At 45.6% G+C, this 18,534-nt stretch overlaps 1 protein-coding gene across 1 annotated transcript in view; it reads right to left on the bottom strand.

Moving 5' to 3' along the window:
- The window catches only part of LOC126210542 (uncharacterized), a 121,554-nt gene that overhangs the window by 30,485 nt on the left and 72,535 nt on the right, over positions 1 to 18,534 (bottom strand). The window lies entirely within an intron of this gene.

Genomic DNA, 18,534 nt, shown 5'->3' with positions numbered 1-18,534 from the left:
ACAGCGAGTGTTACTCAAGGCCGGGCGCAGATCATGCGGCGTCGCAGTGGTAACGCGGTCAGCGGCGAGGTGAGCGGCCAGCGCGAACGCTTAGCGCCGTAGGCGCGTGGGAGGAGCCTGTTTGTTCCTCTACGCGGAGGGGCAGCTTTTTGGAATCACTTGGATGCACAGCAAAATGCAAGCACCTCGACCCTACTGTCGTCTAACTGCACATGCGCCAAGATGTAGTGTTCCTGTACATCTCCGCCTCGTGACTTAACTGCAGTAACTCGAAAACTAGATACCAATACAAATTATAAAAATGTTGTATGTTCAATCTGCATATTGAGCAAGCAGTAAAGGAAACAAACGAAAAATTCGGAGTAGGAATTAAAATCCATGGAGAAGAAATAAAATCTTTGAGGTTCGCCGATGTCATTGTAATTCTGTCAGAGACAGCACAGGACCTGGAATAGCAGCTGAACGGAATGGACAGTGTCTTGAAAGGAGGATATAAGATGAACATCAACAAAAGCAAAACGAGGATGATGAAATGTAGTCGACTTAAGGCGGGAGGGAATTAGATTAGGAAATGGGACACAAAGTAGTAGATGAGTTTTGCTATTTGGGGGAGAACAATAACTGATAATGGTCGAAGTAGAGGAGATGTAAAACGTAGACTGCCAATGGCAAGGAAATCGTTCCTGAAGAAGAGAAATTTGTTAACATCTAGAATAGATTTAAGTGTCAGGAAGTAGTTTCTGAAAGTGTTTGTATGGAGCGTAGCCATGTATGGAAGTGAAATGTGGACGATAAATAGTTTGGACAAGAAGAGAATAGAAGCTTTCAGAATGTGGTGTTACAGAAGAATGCTGAAGATTAGACGGGTAGATCGCATAACTAATGAGAAGGTATTGAAGAGAATTGGTGAGAAGAGGAGTTTATGGCACAACGTGACTAGAAGAAGGGACCGGTTGCTAGGACATGTTCTGAGGCATCAGGGGATCACCGGTTTAGTATTGGAGGGCAGCATGGAGGGTAAAAATCGCAGAGGGAGACCAAGAGACGAATACACTAAGCAGATTCAGAAGGACGTAGGTTGTAGCACGGGATAGAGTAGCATGGAGAGCTGCATCAAACCAGTCACTGGACTGAAGACAACAACAACAACAACAACAACAACAACAACAACAACAACAACATGTATGTTCCACATCTCCTCCTAAATCACTAGACCCATTGAAAGCAAACGGCACACACATCATTTGCTGTCTGGAAGAAGTCACTTCTTTTTTTTTTTTTGGTGGTTTTAGGGCGCACAACGTCAACGGTCATTAGCGCCCAGACTACGTTAGGAATGCACCGCGAGTCACAAGTTTAAAACAGCAACAAAACGGAGAACACGATGAAAGACATACTGATAGGCATAGGATTAAAAAAGAAAACAGCATAATCAAATGTCCTTTGAGAGGGTTGTCAAATTGATAAAATGAAGAACGCGAGCAGCTGCTCGTGGGTCATCCGCTAAAATGGCTTCTACAGTACATGGCAGGCCAATATCGAGACGTAGGGTGTTAAAATTCGGACACGACGTTAAAATGTGGCGGACCGTCAGCAATTGCCCACATGGGCAGAACGGCGCCGGCGCAGCCGTCAGCAGATGGCGATGGCTGAACCGGCAGTGGCCAATTCGCAACCGGGCCAAAACTACCTCCTCCCGCCGAGAAGGGCGTGAGGAGGACGTCCAAGCCACGGGTAGAGCTTTCAAGGCCCGAAGCTTGTTGTCTGAAAGTGCAGTCCAATCGGCATGCCACAGCGAGACAATGCGCCGACAAATTACCCTGCTACAATCTGACGAAGGGACACCACAAGAAGCTGTCCGAGGTTGGAGGACCGCAGCCTTGGCCGCGGCATCTGCAGCTTCGTTCCCAGGGATACCGACATGGCCAGGAATCCACATAAAGCTAACCGGAGAACCGACGTCCACCAGCTGCTGAAGAGAGCGTTGGATCCGGTGCACGAAAGGGTGAACCGGGTACGGATCACCGAGGCTCTGGATAGCGCTCAGGGAATCGGAGCAGATGACATATGCAGAATGTCGGTGGCGGCAGATGTAAAGGACAGCCTGGTAGAGGGCAAAGAGCTCAGCTGTGAAGACCGAACAATGGCCATGGAGCCGATATTGGAAACTTTGTGCCCCGACAATAAAAGAACACCCGACCCCGTCATTGGTCTTAGAGCCATCTGTATAAATGAAGGTCGTATTAATGAACTTCGAACGAAGTTCGACAAAACGGGAGTGGTAGACTGAATCAGGGGTAACCTCCTTCGGGAGCGAGCAGAGGTCAAGGTGGACGCGAACCTGAGCCTGGAGCCAAGGTGGCGTGTGGCTCTCGCCCACTCGAAAGGTGGCAGGGAGTGAAAAATGAAGGTGTTGAAGGAGGCGACGAAAGCGAACTCCAGGGGGTAGCAGGGCGGAGACATACAACCCGTATTGACTGTCGAGAGAGTCATAAAAAAAGGAACGATAAGATGGGTGGTCAGGCATTGCCAGTAGCCGACAGGCATACCGACAAAGCAGTATATCGCGCCGGTAGGTGAGTGGCAACTCACCAGCGTCAGCATGAAGACTCTCGACGGGACTAGTATAAAACGCTCCGATCGCAAGTCGTAAACCCCGATGTTGTATGGAGTTGAGGCGGCGTAAGATGGATGGCCGTGCAGAGGAGTATACGAAGCTCCCATAATCCAGCTTGGAGCGGACGATCGACCGATATAGGCGAAGGAGGACGGTTCGATCCGCTCCCCACGACATACCACTGAGAACACGGGGGACATTGAGAGAACGGGTACAACGGGCAGCCAAATATGACACATGTGGAGACCAACTAAGTTTCCTGTCAAATGTAAGACCTAAAAATTTTGTTGTCTCCACGAATGGGAGAGCAACGGGACCAAGTCGTAAAGACGGTGGGAGAAATTCTTTGTAGCGCCAGAAGTTAATACAGACCGTCTTCTCGGCAGAAAAACGGAAGCCATTGGCGACACTCCACGAGTAAAGACGGTCAAGAGAACGCTGAAGACAGCGCTCCAGGAAACACGTACGCTGCGCGCTGCAATAGATGGTAAAATCGTCCACGAAAAGGGAGCCCGATACATCAGCTGGGAGGCAATCCATTATTGGATTTATCGCTATGGCGAAGAGAGCGACGCTCAAAACTGAGCCCTGTGGTACCCCATTCTCCTGGCGAAAGGTGTCTGACAGGACAGAACCCACACGTACCCTGAACTGTCGATCCATTAAAAAGGAACGAATAAAAAGAGGGAGGCGACCGCGAAGACCCCATGTATGCATGGTGCGGAGAATGCCCGCCCTCCAACAGGTGTCGTAAGCCTTCTCCAAATCAAAGAACACAGCCGCGGTCGGGCGCTTCCGCAAGAAGTTATTCATAATGAAGGTCGACAAGGTAACCAGATGGTCAACAGCAGACCGGCGCCTACGAAATCCACATTGTACATTGGTAAGTAGGCGTCGAGACTCGAGCAGCCAAACCAATCGAGAGTTAACCATTCGCTCCATCACTTTACAGACACAGCTGGTAAGCGAGATGGGTCGATAACTGGAGGGCAAGTGCTTGTCCTTCCCCGGCTTAGGAATCGGGACAACAATAGACTCGCGCCAGCATGCGGGAACATGTCCCTCAATCCAGATGCGATTGTAAGTACGAAGAAGAAAACCTTTACCCGCAGGAGAAAGGTTCTTCAGCATCTGAATATGAATAGAATCAGGCCCTGGAGCGGAGGACCGTGATCGGCCAAGTGCGGTTTCGAGTTCCCGCATGGTGAATGGGGCATTATAACTTTCACGATTCGGGGAGCGGAAGTTGGGTGGCCTAGCCTCCTCTGCCTGTTTGCGGGGGAGGAAGGCAGGGTGGTAATGAGCGGAGCTCGAAACCTCTGCGAAAAAGCGGCCGAAGGCATTGGAGACAGCCTCAGGGGCCACAAGGACGTCATTCGCGACCGTCAAGCCAGAAACTGGTGAGTGGACCTTAGTGCCAGATAGCCGGCGCAGGCTACCCCAGACAACAGAAGAAGGAGTAAAACTGTTGAAGGTGCTTGTGAAAGCAGCCCAGCTGGCTTTCTTGCTTTCTTTAATAATACGACGACACTGTGCACGTAATCGTTTATAATTGACACAATTCGCCACTGTAGGGTGGCGTTTAAAGGCTCGTAAAGCACGTCGACGAGCACGTAGAGCGTCTCTACATGCTGCGGTCCACCAGGGGACCGGTACGCGACGTGGAGAAGAAGTAGGGTGAGGGATGGAATATTCAGCAGCAGAGAGAATGACTTCCGTGAGGTGTGCGACCTGACTATCGCAGCTTGGGAATGTTTGATCCTGAAAGGTCACCCTTGAAGAGAAGAGCCCCCAGTCTGCTTTGGAGATGTTCCAACTAGATGAGCACGGAGAGGGGGTATGCTGCAGGAGATGGATAACACACGGGAAGTGGTCGCTCGAATATGTATCAGAAAGAGCATACCACTCGAACCGGCGTGCAAGTTGGGGAGTACATATAGAGAGATCTAAATGGGAATAGGTGTGAGATGTATCCGAAAGAAAAGTAGGGGCACCAGTATTGAGGCAGACGAGATTGAGCTGGTTGAAAAGGTCTGCTAACAGGGAGCCCCTCGGGCAGGATGCTGGAGAGCCCCAAAGGGGATGGTGGGCATTGAAGTCTCCAGTTAACAAAAATGGTGCAGGTATCTGAGCAATAAGTTGCATCATGTCTGCCCTGGTAACGGCAGACGACGATGGAGTGTAAACGGTACAAATGGAAAATGTAAAAGTGGGGAGAGTAATGCGGATGGCAACTGCCTGCAGGCCGGTGTGCAACGTGATGGGATCGTAGTAAATATCATCCCGGACCAGCAACATAACCCCTCCATGAGCTGGGATACCTACCACAGGGGGTAGGTCAAAACGAACAGAGGTGTAGTGTGCCAAGGCAATTTGATCGCATGGGCGTAGCTTCGTTTCCTGGAGGGCTACGACGAGCGGACGGTGCAAGCGAAGCAGCAACTTCAAGTCCTCTCGGTTGGAGCGAATGCTGCGAATATTCCAGTGAAGAAGTGCCATCGTGAGAAGAAAAGGAAGAAGGGGTCACCTCGAAGGCCGCTGAGGGCCTGGCTTCGAGCGAGTACTGCCGCCGCTAACAGTAGGCGGACAGTCATCGTCCATTGGTTCTATAGGTTCATCGGCCATCTCTCGTTAAGATGGCCGGGAGGAGGAGCTTCCTCCGCCGGTGGACGGCCAGATGTTCGGCTACCAGCGGTGCGGCCAGGCGAAACGGATGACGGCCTGGGGCGGCAACCGCTGGGTGGCGCAGGAGAAGAAATGCGCCGTGGAGGAGAAGGAGAACTGTGCTTCCTATGAGCCTTCTTGGAAGGTCTTTTAGTGGAAGTACTGGTCGACGGCTGGGAGTGCGAGGTACGTAGGAAGTCTGCACGGGACGGTTCCTTCTTGAAGGCCCGTGCATCTGATTTCTGGGTCTTCGTCTTGGCAGAAGCTGATGAAGGTGCTTGTGTTGGAGGGGTGACGGGAGGAAGAGCAGACGTCGACCGCGCGATCTTAGCACTGGCCGAACGGACGACCGTGGTGCCGAAGGTCAGATCGCATGTCTGCGTCGCCGCCTCCCTGGTAGTCCGAGGAGAGGCGAGGACAGTACTGTACTTTCCCGCTGGGAGCAGCGCGGGCTTCCTACTAGCAAATAGCTTGCGAGCAGCCGAGGTGGACACTTTCTCTTTGACCCGAATTTCTTGGATACAGCGTTCTTCCTTGTAGATGGGACAGTCGCGGGAGGACGCTGCATGGTCACCCCGACAGTTCACACAACGAGGAGATGGAGGTGGACAGTCACCCTCATGGGCATCCCTGCCACAAGTGACACATTTAGCTGCATTGGAACAAGACTGGCGAGTGTGATTAAAACGCTGACACTGGTAGCAGCGCGTAGGTGTCGGGACATAGGGGCGAACAGAAGTAACCTCGTAGCCCCGACGGCAGCTGAACACTGTCAAAGGTCAAGAAAAGTGTCCGGGTCGGTACAAGGTCATTGTTGACCTTTTTCATGACCCTATGGACAGCCGTCACGCCCTGCTCAGCGAGGAAAGACTGAATCTCCTCGTCAGTCAATCCGTCAAGTGATCGAGTATAGACCACACCACGAGACGAATTCAAAGTGCGGTGAGCCTCCACCCGGACAGGGAACGTGTACAGGAGTGTGGCCCGAAGCAGTTTTTGTGCCTGAAAGGCGCCCTCAGTTTCTAGTAATAAGGTACCGTTACGCAACCTGGTACAAGATTTGACAGATCCGGCTATGGCATCTACGCCCTTCTGGATAACGAAAGGGTTGACAGAGGAAAAATCCTTTCCGTCCTCAGATCGAGAAACGACGAACTGTGGTGGCAGGCGGTAGTACTTTTGTCACTGGTGGCTGGTCAAGTTTCCGTTTTTTGGGCAGAAGTCGAGAGAGATGGAGAGAAATCCATTGCGGAGGAATCCCCCATGATTGCCAGCGTCTCCGATGGCGCGCTCCTTCCTTGTGGGGACCCTCGCAGAGGGCACTCCCGCCTTAGGTGAATGTTTACACCTCAGGTCACACCTCCCGAGAAACAGACGGAGGGACCAATCGGCATGGTCAGAAGGTATCAGCTCAGGCAATCACCCCTACCTGGGCCTGGCCTTTACCAGGGGGTACGCGCGTGCCTTACTTGTCTACCCAGGGCGGGGAATTACGCGTTACCCCGTCACCGGCTACGCGTGCGAACGCGTGGGTCGGCCTTCAGGCGCGCACAGGGAGGAAGGAAGAAGAGGAAAAAGGAGAGGGAGAGAGAGAGGGAGAGAGAGAGAGAGAGAGAGAGAGAGAGAGAAAGAGAGGACAGTGTCTTAAACGCCGAGGCGGAGACCAGAGAAGGCAAGGAGAAGAAGGCAATGAGAAGGCAAGGAGAAGAAGGCAATGAGAAGGCAAGGAAAAGGGTAAGGAAGACAGTGGGATGGAGAAGAGCAAAGAAAGGAACCAACCAAAGGAAGGAAGAAACGAGAAGTGAAAAAGCAAAATGACCGCAAATAGAGGTCGTGGAACCGTCCGTCTCCGGACGCAGGCGCTAACTACCCCCTTGAGGGGGAGGGACTCCTTTTAGTCGCCTCTTACGACAGGCAGGAATACCTCGGGCCTATTCTAATCCCCGGACCCGCAGGGGGGATGTTGATGGTGTATGGAGACAGTAGGAAGAATGCATTTCGTTGTTGTACGGCGTATGCGGCAAGATATCCCAATAGACGTCAACCATCTCGGCAATTATTTATCGACCTCTTCAACCAGTTACGTTAAAGTGGTAGTGTAACGCCTCACACAACAGAAGGAAACAGGTGACGAAAGAAGAGGGGGAAAAAATCAATATTCTTGCTGCTGTTGCAGTTGATCCTCGCATTGGGTTCCGTGCAGTCGTACGAGGAAGTGGCATGAGTCACGCGTGTCCTACGCATTCTCCATCGAAATAGTTTCGGTACCTATCGCATCTCCCTCCATCATGAGGTGCACGGAAAAGATTATGAGAATCGTTAACTTCTGTACATGGGCATTACGACAGGATACTCCAGATGTATCGTACAACTCGTTTAGTGATGAAGCCGCATTTACCGATTATGGCCAGGTAAAAAGCCGAAACATGCACTATTATTCCGTTTACACTCTACGTTGACTTCGTCAGGTGGAACTTCAGTGTCCATTGAGCGTAAACGTGTGGCGTGGGACCATCAGGTCATATGCCAGTTTTTCCTAGACGGAACACTGACGCGTTGCCAATCTATGAGCGGTAGATATTCAACGCATGATCTACTTAGCCGTTCAGGAAATATATGTCATGAACATTGAGATGCGCGAAGACACTAGTATCTGGTTAAAATGGAGAGCAAATTAAACATACTGTCTGATAGTGAGAATACTTAGCGACACCTTATGAATTTTAATCCTAATTTCAAATTTTTACTAAACTTTCTCATTTACATGCCAAACATCAAATATTTTTTATGGATATAAAATAATAAATTTACACGAACATCTTATTTATTTCGCTTTACCGTGTTATTTCCTCAGGCAACTATAAATCACGTTGCCGGTTTCAGGAATCACATTGAATAAAAAAAAATTGAGGATGTACTGGACTGAATTTGAGGTCCTAACTTCTGCCAGTGGCTAGAAATTGCAATGTAGATAACAGCCTTTCCTCACAGCTTCTCTCATGGCCATTCTTTTTCGTTACGAATGGCTTGATGGTGTTCAGCACCTCCGAAATGCATGTTTCACGCATTCTTAGATAATTTCGAAAATCGTCGGCTGCCAGCTCCGTACGTGACAATGTGCGTGAACTTACTTTCAGCTGCTTTTGGTCTTGCCACGTCTGAAACAGCCAAGACAAAACCTATTCTTTATGCTGTGCAAAACCAAGTGACATCTCGTGGAACATAACCTCAGTGTGTTTGCTATGAACAATTCGCAGCCACCGATAGGAACAGTGCGGCACTGGAATCTCCGAGTGAAATCGGTCGGGACGTGTGTAGGGTGCACACGAAACTGGCCGGCCGATCTGTCGGTCGGTTGGTACGTGTGTTTGGCTTTTCACACTGTCCGCATAATACTGCTGTAAGTTTACCGCTGTCTTTGTATACTGCTGTTGTTTAAGACATTTATTTTCGAATTCAGTTTCAGATTTCTCGAAATTGTTGATCTGTGTGTTTCAGTCAGTGAATTTCCTATCTAAATCTTATCCTGTGTTTTTACATGTGGATAGGCTACCGTTCTTTTTTTCGGCCGAACATAGCGACATTTCGTTTAATATGAAGAGGGAGCTGTGTAAGGTAGTTGATTAAAAATGGGAATCTGTAACTAGTATTAATAACGAAATTGACGACGATGAGAAAAACGGATCGAATCATAGCAATATTTGACTGGAAAACAGTACGTACGAGACGCCTAAACACGAAGATACAGAGATTACGTTGTTTAGTTGAAACAAGCTAGATCCCACAATGCCCCTACATCAGGCTCTTTATTGCTGGAAAGACTATAAATCTGAAAAACAAGTGGGTACAGAGCTTTATGACAATCCAGGTTAGAACATTCCAGAAACTAGGAATTATAAAGTGTTAATATGTTAGCTGTGAAGCTAACAAACTTTTACGGATTATTACCACAGACTGCTTGCAGCCTATATTTCTTTCAGTACTTTAACAACTGACTCGACAGTTTTCTTCATCGCCGACGAAACTGGCTCATTTTATCGCTTCGTACCGGAAGCACTATCGTTTAAGGTATAGTCATGTTCTGAGGTGAAAATGTCAAGAGCAATGAATTACTATATTGGACAGATCTTAGCCTTATTTCTCATGGGGAAATTTTAAAATCGCGATTGTTAAGACATGTAACAGCATCCACAGTCCAGCATAAGGCAAACAAGAAGGCATGGTTGGCGCCTGCTGTGTTTAGCATATGGATTTTCACTTTGGATAAACAGAAGTCCTTACGAAAAGAACTACAGACATACATTGTGTATGAACCGAACCGTTCGATTTCGCTTCACCAAATGACTTTCAGTCACTTTCAAGCCTATCCTAGGCTGCAGTATCTACACGTCACAACTATCTTCTTAAAACTAATACAGAAATTATTGACACTGTTCTGTATGCACACGTATTACGTCACACACTTTAATTACAATTTTGTTCCTCTGTTTTAATGCACAGTATAGCAATATTTTGTTACGGGAGTGACCCGTCAAACGACGGGCCAGATAGCCACAGTGATAACGGCCGGCCGAGCAAGAGCCTGGTCGTACAGCAGCAGCAGCAGCAGCAGCAGCAGCAGAGAGAGAAAATCGTTTATTAGTTTTATTTACCGTTTAAATACCAACACACAGCTCCAACCGTGCTGATGTTACCTGCACTGAGAACTTGTTACTAATAATTTCAGTATCCTCAGTTCATCAGGAAATGCTAATTACAGATTTTACATATTGTCATGGCTTATTGATGTAAAGGAGTAATGCAGGGGAAGTATTTTGGTAAAAGTGTCTACCCTCACTGTGGATAGTTAGCTTTCTTAGAAGGAATTGCCAGTAGCGTTTGCGATGGACCGCGATTTCCTTTGTCATGCGTCACACTAAGTCGTCATTCTTCCAGCATTTTAAAAATAAAAATGTTCCAAGAAAAGTACCATTTAAATTTTAGTTATGTGCTAAAACAGATGTTAATGTGAGGGAGGAGCGGCCAGAAACTGGGGGGGGGAGGAGGGGAGGGGATTACTAACTAAAGCCTAATTACACTCAAGTCGAATGGTCTAAGAAATGCTGGAAGCCACTGGTATACATAAGTGCAACTCCTCATAAAGACGGAATTAATTGTTAAATGTGCCTCGAAGAACATTTCTGCGATACCATGGGGACTGTAAGATCTTGTGAAGCACTTTGCGTTTTTTATGGCGCTCGGAAACTGATTAATGACCGAGGTTCTTGTTAATATTTACTATAGTTTGGCTCTAGAAATCTTTTTAATTTTGCAATCGGAGAGATAAAATTAGTTGACATACCGACATTTTACGATTCTCATTATGCTGAAGCATTTAAACCCCCGTATCACATATTTATGCACTGTTTAGCGACTGACGGAGAAGAACCAGTTGAGGCAAAGTCTACAAGACGCAGAGTAAGCAAACTGACTATAATTCAGTTACGAAAAGTGGAGGGGGGCGGTCACACAGGACTTTCGTATGTAACTCTCACGTAGCATCAGTGTGAGTCCCTACGTACATATTGAGGAAGACGATATTTCTAACACTGATCCCTCTGTCTGCTGTGATACTATTACTTTATGTGAGAGCAGCCATCCCGTTTCGGTAAGTTCTTTTTACCCTCAACGTAGGGTATTTAAGTACAGTTAATTTTAGCGAGAAACTTAATTACTTAACTAGAATAAAATTTGACGGGAATTCGACATTAGAGTACCGTTTTTTTCCTTTTTCGCATGCATATGTGTATTTTAACTCGCGGAAAAATTTTTGGTCCCCTCACTTTCATATTAAGCGTGGTTCACTCCAGTGAGACTTAAGCAGTTAGCTGACCTCACCTCCCCCCCCCCCCCCCCCTCTCCATCTCAGACATTTATATTTTTTGTACGCTACATGCACACAGTGTGAGTTAGAACATCCCTCGTCCCTGTTTTGTGTAATTTAGTACCGTTTGTCTAATTTTACCTTGCAGTATTAGTTTTTACAACGAGAATTGCGTTACATATGGAGCGAACGTAGTCATCATGCTATGCAGCAGATGCATCACCAACACCATTTTGTATTCACATTCGGTTGCTTCGACAACTAAATTTGTCACGTTCTAACCGAACTCAAGCTGATCTCGGGAGACACTACACATAACACTCGCCACAGCCAAGATTTTTGGAAAATGGAGGAGGAGGAGGAGGGGGGGGGGGGGGGGGGAAGAGGCGTTGGCAAATCAATCGGTAACATTGTGTGGATCAGATGGCTTGTGACAAGAGGGAAGTTCTACAGGTACCAACAATAAATAGAAGGGTTCTGATCACATGCCAACAAATACAAGACGCACCCTAAATTTAGGTTAATACAAGTCTGAGTAAATGTGAGCCACGTATAATTAAAAAAACACGTTCTTACAGTGTACTGCCGGCCGCGGTGGCCGTGCGGTTCTGGCGCTGCAGTCCGGAACCGCGGGACTGCTACGGTCGCAGGTTCGAATCCTGCCTCGGGCTTGGGTGTGTGTGATGTCCTTAGGTTAGTTAGGTTTAAGTAGTTCTAAGTTCTAGGGGACTTATGACCTAAGATGTTGAGTCCCATAGTGCTCAGAGCCATTTGAACCATTTACAGGATACTGATATTTACTCGGTTTACAGTACAGTGAAGTCCCCTGTAATACTTAACGAGTCACTCCTCGAAAACTAAGTTTTATTTTTTTTTAAAAAACTTGCTTTCAGTTCTGAAAACTACCGTTCCTTTCTTCCGTTTTTCATGTTTTTCCTGGCGACAGTTCCGTTTCTGCACACTTTAATAAGAGATCAATGCATTTCATTTCAGATCCTGCGCTACCTGGATACCATCGTCCTCTAACACAATTTGTTCACCGTATCCGTGTCGCTTAGCTGCTCCAATCCCGATTGATAGGCAACTCTAATAATTCGTGAAGGTTTTTGTCATCTACGTCTTCACAATCAGAAATGTATGATCGAAACGAAAATATTCGAGTTCTAACGATATTTCAAGCTCTGTTTATTTTTTGTTGCTTTTTCGAAAATGACCCAACTACACACTGATAATTCGCAAACCGGATGATCCGGAGTCCTCCGTTGTCTGTCCAGATGCGACAGGAATTTGAACGAGAGTTGTTCTCGACGGGCGGTTGCAGTGCTTCGGATGAGTCGCAGCACTTACCGTGGAATAGGCTGGCCCCCGCTGCACCAGCTACGTAGTCAGTCTACCGGCGCAGCGACTGTTCGCACCAGCCCTGGATAATTATTTCGCCGCTACGGTTCTCCTCGGCTGTGTCGTGGCACGGACAAGCAAAGTGTCTGACAACGTCGCCAGTCAAACATTCATCGGTTCACTCCACACGTCGCAGCCCTGCCCTGCGAAAATCCCGTATTACACTGTCAAATGTTTTGGACCAGTCAACATTAAGGCTCCTACACCGACCGACAAATAGGATCGACCGATTGACGAACTTTCCTTGTCGGGATGTCGGTTGGGTAGGACCACCCGACGGCCTACACTCGCCCCCCACCCCCCGTCCAACTGTGCCGTGTGTAGCGCTGTCGTGGCAACAGCCCGACAGAAGTTCGTCTTTTGCCACTGTTTCCCGAAAAACTTAAAGACTGCAGATGTTTGTAGGACTCTGTTTCGTGTGACACATGGAAAGAATAAAACTCCGTCGACCTTCTTTACCTCTATTTTTGGGTTTTATTTCCGATACTTACCGGAAAGGAACAAAAGAAAAATTCAGAGAATTCAGAGTAGGAATTAAAATCCACGGAGAAGATATAAAAACTTTAAGGTTCGCTGATGACATTGTAATTCTGTCAGAGCAAAGGACCTGGAAGAAAATGGTTCGAATGCCTCTGAGCACTATGGGACTTAACATCTAAGGTCATCAGTCCGCTAGAACTTAGAACTACTGAAACCTAACTAACCTAAGGACATCACACACATCCATACCCGAGGCAGGATTCGAACCTGCGACCGTAGCGGTCGCGCGGTTCCAGACTGAAGTGCCTAGAACCGCTCGGCCACATTGGCCGAAGAACTGGAAGAGCAGTTGAACGGAATGGACAGTGTCTTGAAAGAAGGATATGAGATGAACATCGACAAAAGCAAAACGAGGATGATGGAATGTAGTCGAATTAGGACGGGAGGGAATTTATTTGATTAGGAAATAAGACACTTAAAGTAGTAAAGGAGTTTTGCTATTTGGGGAGCACAATAACTGATGATGGTCCAAGTAGAGAGGATGTAAAATGTAGACTGGCAATGGCAAGGGTAGCGTAGCTGAAGAAGAGAAATTTGTTAACATCGAGTATAGATTTAAGTGTCAGGAAGGCGTTTCTGAAAGTATTTGTATGGAGTGTAGCCACGTATGGAAGTGAAACATGCCGATAAATAGTTTAGACAAGAAGAGAATAGAAGCTTTCGAAATGTGGTGCTACAGAAGAATGCTGAAGATTAGATGGGTAGATCACATAACTAATGAGGAGGTATTGAATAGAATTGGGGAGGAGTTTGTGGCACAACGTGACGAGAAGAAGGGACCGGTTGGTAGGACGTGTTCTAGGGCATCAAGAGATCACAAATTTAGTATTGATGGGCAGCGTGGAGGGTAAAAATCGCAGAGGGAGATCAAGAGATGAATACACTAGACAGATTCAGAAGGATGTAGGTTGCAGTAGGCACTGGGAGCCGAAGAAGCTTGCACAAGGTAGAGTAGCATGGAAAGCTGCATCAAACCAGTCTCTGGACTGAAGACCAAAACAACAACAACAACTTACAGGAAATGAAATCTAAAAACCGAAATATCGACATTCAGTGGCCGTTAATTCAAAAAATTTACTTGCTTCATTGTTATATGTGTTACAAAAATTCCAGCCCATATCCAAGCCCAGTGCTAAGAAGAGCAAACTGTGGGATAATTTCACCGTTCTAACAATTGCTAAATGCTTCATTTCTTATGCATCTGTATATTTATTAGATGATATGCGCCACCACCATGTATAATCTTTCTCCTTCGAATTTGAAATGAGTTTTAAAATTTACAGATTTTATGCAACATACATAGATAAATTAATAAGTTTACACGAATTACTTTTGTTCTATTTATTTTTGCTTTATCTTGATGTATTTCCTCAGTTAACTATAAATCATGTCGCAGTTCAGGAGTCATTTTAGCTAATAATTGTGGCGATACAATAGCACTCAGTTTGAGGTTCTCTTAACTTCTGCCGTTGTACGGAAATCTTAATGTAGCAAACAGCCTCTCTACGGAAAGTATTGTTTTTCGTTAAGAATGGTTTAACGATGTTCAGCAGCTCCGGAAGCATGATTCATCTATTCTTAGATAATTACGAAAGTTATCGCTGCCCAGCTGCGTAAGTAACTGAACTAGGGTGAATTATTTCCTTACTTTACCCACTTCTTTGCCCATAGCTTTCTCACTGCTTTTTGACCTTGTTACCTCTAAAACAGCCAAGGCAGACCCCCGTTTTTGTTTCTATGTGAAACCAAACGGGATCTCGTAGAACATAAACTCAATGAACTTACTTGTTAGGATAAAAAAAAGTCACAGCAACAGAGCGACGCTCTAGTCACAGAGTGCAGTCGGTCGGGACGTGTGTAGACTGACGCGAAACTAGTTGGCGGGTCGGTCGGCCGATAAGTTGCTGCGTTACGAAGGCCTGTATTACGCTATCAAGTTTTTTTGGCAAAGTTGGTTTGTCAAAAATATTTGACGTGATGTAATAGGGAACTTTTATCAAATATTGTCTTTCGACAAATTTATGTGATCAAACCTAGCGCCTCGCTTTACATTTGATCAAAGAAGGCAATCGCATTTTGTTTACTGCAAGAGGAAGTCTAAATTCCTATCTTTTGCAGGTTCAGCATTTCTTAGGTGAGTATTCCGTTTCGGAATATGAGGAACTACTTTCCTGAGTACATGCAAAAACGTACCTTCGTTGATACGGACGTAATTTTCATATAAATATACGTTCTCGACTTACAACTCCCGTAACAAATTTTGTTGAATGGTTTTATTGTTTAGCCATGAAAAAAATGTTCAAATATGTGTGAATTCCTAAGGGACTAAACTGATGAGGTCATCGGTCCCAAAACTTACATACTACTTACTTACGCTAAGAACGTGACACACACTCATGCCCAAGGGAGGACACGAACCTCCGGCCGGAGGAGCCGCGCAATCCGTGACGCCGCACCTCTAACCGCGCGGCAGCTATGAAACCCACAGCTTCACCCAACTATGTTTCCTTCTTTCCTTCTTCTCTTCCAAATGTAAACATAATGCAGTCGTAGTACACACAACTGCAGAGCGCAGTAATAAGGTTTCGTCGCCCACTCGGAAGCAACTCTGACGAAATATTTGACGATAATGTATTTATTTATTTAACCTGATCAGATTAGGGCCATCAGTCCCTCTCTTACATCGGACCAGTGTTCCACACATGCACCTTTTTGCACATCATAGTTACACCATGACAGTAGTTCCAATAAAAATAACTAATCTAGTGACAGTATGAATTAAAGAGTAATGACTAAGACCTGATAAAGTAAATACTGGCAGTATTTTTATAACAGCTGCTATACATAAAAATTATGATAAAAGCAATAATAATAACAGTTAAAGAAAAAATGAAATAGTAATGGTAACCATTAGAAAAATTGGCAATAGTAATGAAGATTTGTGCAGATGTACATTAGTATATTGGTGTATAAAGTGGCTGTTTATTGGTACAGCGAGATTTGGGGAAGGGAGATTTAAGGAGGTGTCATCAGTTAAGAAAAAACTGGGAACTGAGGAAGATCTAGTAGGAAAGGAGGAAGTAATGGGTTGAAGTGCCTTCATGTACAGAGGAAGGCATTACTGTTGCTTAAGTAGATACGGCATTAACTGTTTTTGGAAGCCGGACATGTTTTTAAGTTCTCTAATATAACGAGGGAGGTTATTCCAGAGTCGGGTTCCTGCTACTGTAAAGGATTTCGAGAAGGTGTCTGAGCGATGTAGTGGAACAGAGAGGATTTTATTATGATGAGAACGTGTGTTTTTGTCATGTTGTTCAGATATTAGCGTTAAGGACGAGGAGAGATATGAGGGACAGTGTATATTTATAAGACACAGATGAGACGGAGTATATGGAAATCTCTGCGTTTGTCTGCGCGCAGCAAGGACAGTTGTGTATATGCTGGTGAAATGTGATCAAAAAATCGAATGTCACAGATATGTCGGACGCACGCATTCATGACCAGTTCCAGACGTTGCGAATTTTCCTGAGAGAGACCTTGTAGGATAATATCGCTGTAGTCAAAGATTGAGAGTATAGACGTTTGTGCTAATTTCTTTTTAAGATCGAAAGGGAAGAGTTTTTTATATTTTTGTAGGGCATGAAGGGATGCTGATGCTTTTTTGCACATTGCAGTTACATGCTTTGACCAATTTAGATTTTCGTCTTTTATTACTCCCAAACTCTTTGCTGATGGAGAGAAGTTGATATTTGTTCCATTTAGGATTAGAGATGGTACGGATTCCCGATGTTTTGGGCTGGTGAGCTTAGAGTGACCAACAAATACCGCTTGGGTTTTAGATGGGTTGAGTTTTAGTCCTATGTTCAGTGCCCATTTTGATAGAGCATCGCGGTCAGTATTGAAATTTTCAATAGCTTTCTTCTGATTGGTTTTGCACTTAGCTGCAAATTAAGGTCATCAGCATACATGTGATATTTGCAATAGGTCAGAACCGATGACACATCATTGACATACAGAGAGAAGAGTACAGTACATAATACAGAGCCTTGGGGAACGCCTGACACTATCTGCCGCCATTGTGATTTTATACTCCCGGACAGGATGCGTTTCTGACGAGACGTCATGTATGAGTGAAACGCACTGCACTTGGTGAGAAATTTAGACCGCTAAGTTTGGCAAGTAAGATGTCGAAGTCGACAGTTTCAAATGCTTTGTTGAAATCTAAGAACCAAATTGTAGTCGCTTCTTGTCGATACATGGCAAGTTTCAGGTCATCTTTCACCTTTATCAATGCGGATGTTGTTCGATGTTTACGGAAACCTGATTAGTATTCGTCTAGTAGGTTGTTAGTAATTAGGTACATGGTGAGCTGGTCACGGACTATATATTCAAAAGCTTTTGGTAGTGCAGGGAGAATGCAGATGGGGCGGTAGTCAGAGGGTGCTGTGGCAACGTCCTTTTTAGGCAGTGGCTCGATTTGTCCCAGTTTGCAGGCCTCAGGGAAAACTCTTGTGATTAAGGAATCGTTGAAAATGTCATAGATACGCCTTTTTGCGCCACTGTGACAAAATATTTGACGATAATGTAATACGCCTTTTTGCACCACCTCAGAGATCTTTGTCAAAGAAGTATAATGAATACTTGATCGATTTATATTGTCAAAGAAATTTGATAGCATAATGCTCGAATGGCAAACACGGTTCATGGTTTATGATGGTGAGGCACAGTTGCAGATTGCATATCCAACGCCGTCCGGGGACACAGATCCTTGATTTTCAGAATTTTATACAATTCTTGACCAATTTAAAATGTTGTCGTAATCGACTCATTAAGAGGTATAATGTTACGTTAAAGGTTCAAGACCGCCAGACAAGTACTGCAGTTAGAAACTGCGTGTCTATCGTGAGGTAGCGTAGCTAGCGATGCGAAAATTACCCAGAGTACATTCAGCCAATATTTCAAAATGAGAGCATATAGCGACTTCTGACAAACTGAGGTTTGGCTGACATCCCCCACAAAATGCTAAAACGGAAGTTTATCGCTTCCTACATTTTCGCGGTCGTATTCTGTGAAGCGGTCGTATACACTGTCGTTCTTTCCTTTAAAGAATCTGGGATTTACTCGTCTTTCATAAAAGCTACGACCGCGCTCTAAATTTTATAATAGATATAAGCACCCTAGCACGCCGTCAAAAAGTCGATAAGCCGTCTTCTTCTTCTTTCGAATAACCCATTTGGAGGGTACGATGAATCAACTTTGGCTATTTGCTTCATCCTTTCAGAGTGTTGTTTCCTTTCTTCTTGAGTCCACTTTCGTCTAGTTGTTTTCTTTGCTCCTGAAATTCTGCCTGTTGAACTGCCTTTCGGAAATGTGTTCTGTTTTTTATTGTGTCTATTGTAATTACAGCGTTTTCCATGTCCTTTGCAGTGTCTATGAACCATACGGGCTTAGA

The sequence above is a fragment of the Schistocerca nitens genome, chromosome 10 (assembly GCF_023898315.1).
Source record: "Schistocerca nitens isolate TAMUIC-IGC-003100 chromosome 10, iqSchNite1.1, whole genome shotgun sequence".
Lineage (NCBI taxonomy): Eukaryota > Metazoa > Arthropoda > Insecta > Orthoptera > Acrididae > Schistocerca > Schistocerca nitens.
Note: the sequence above shows the minus strand (reverse complement) of the source record. Positions and strands in the feature narration are given on the sequence as shown.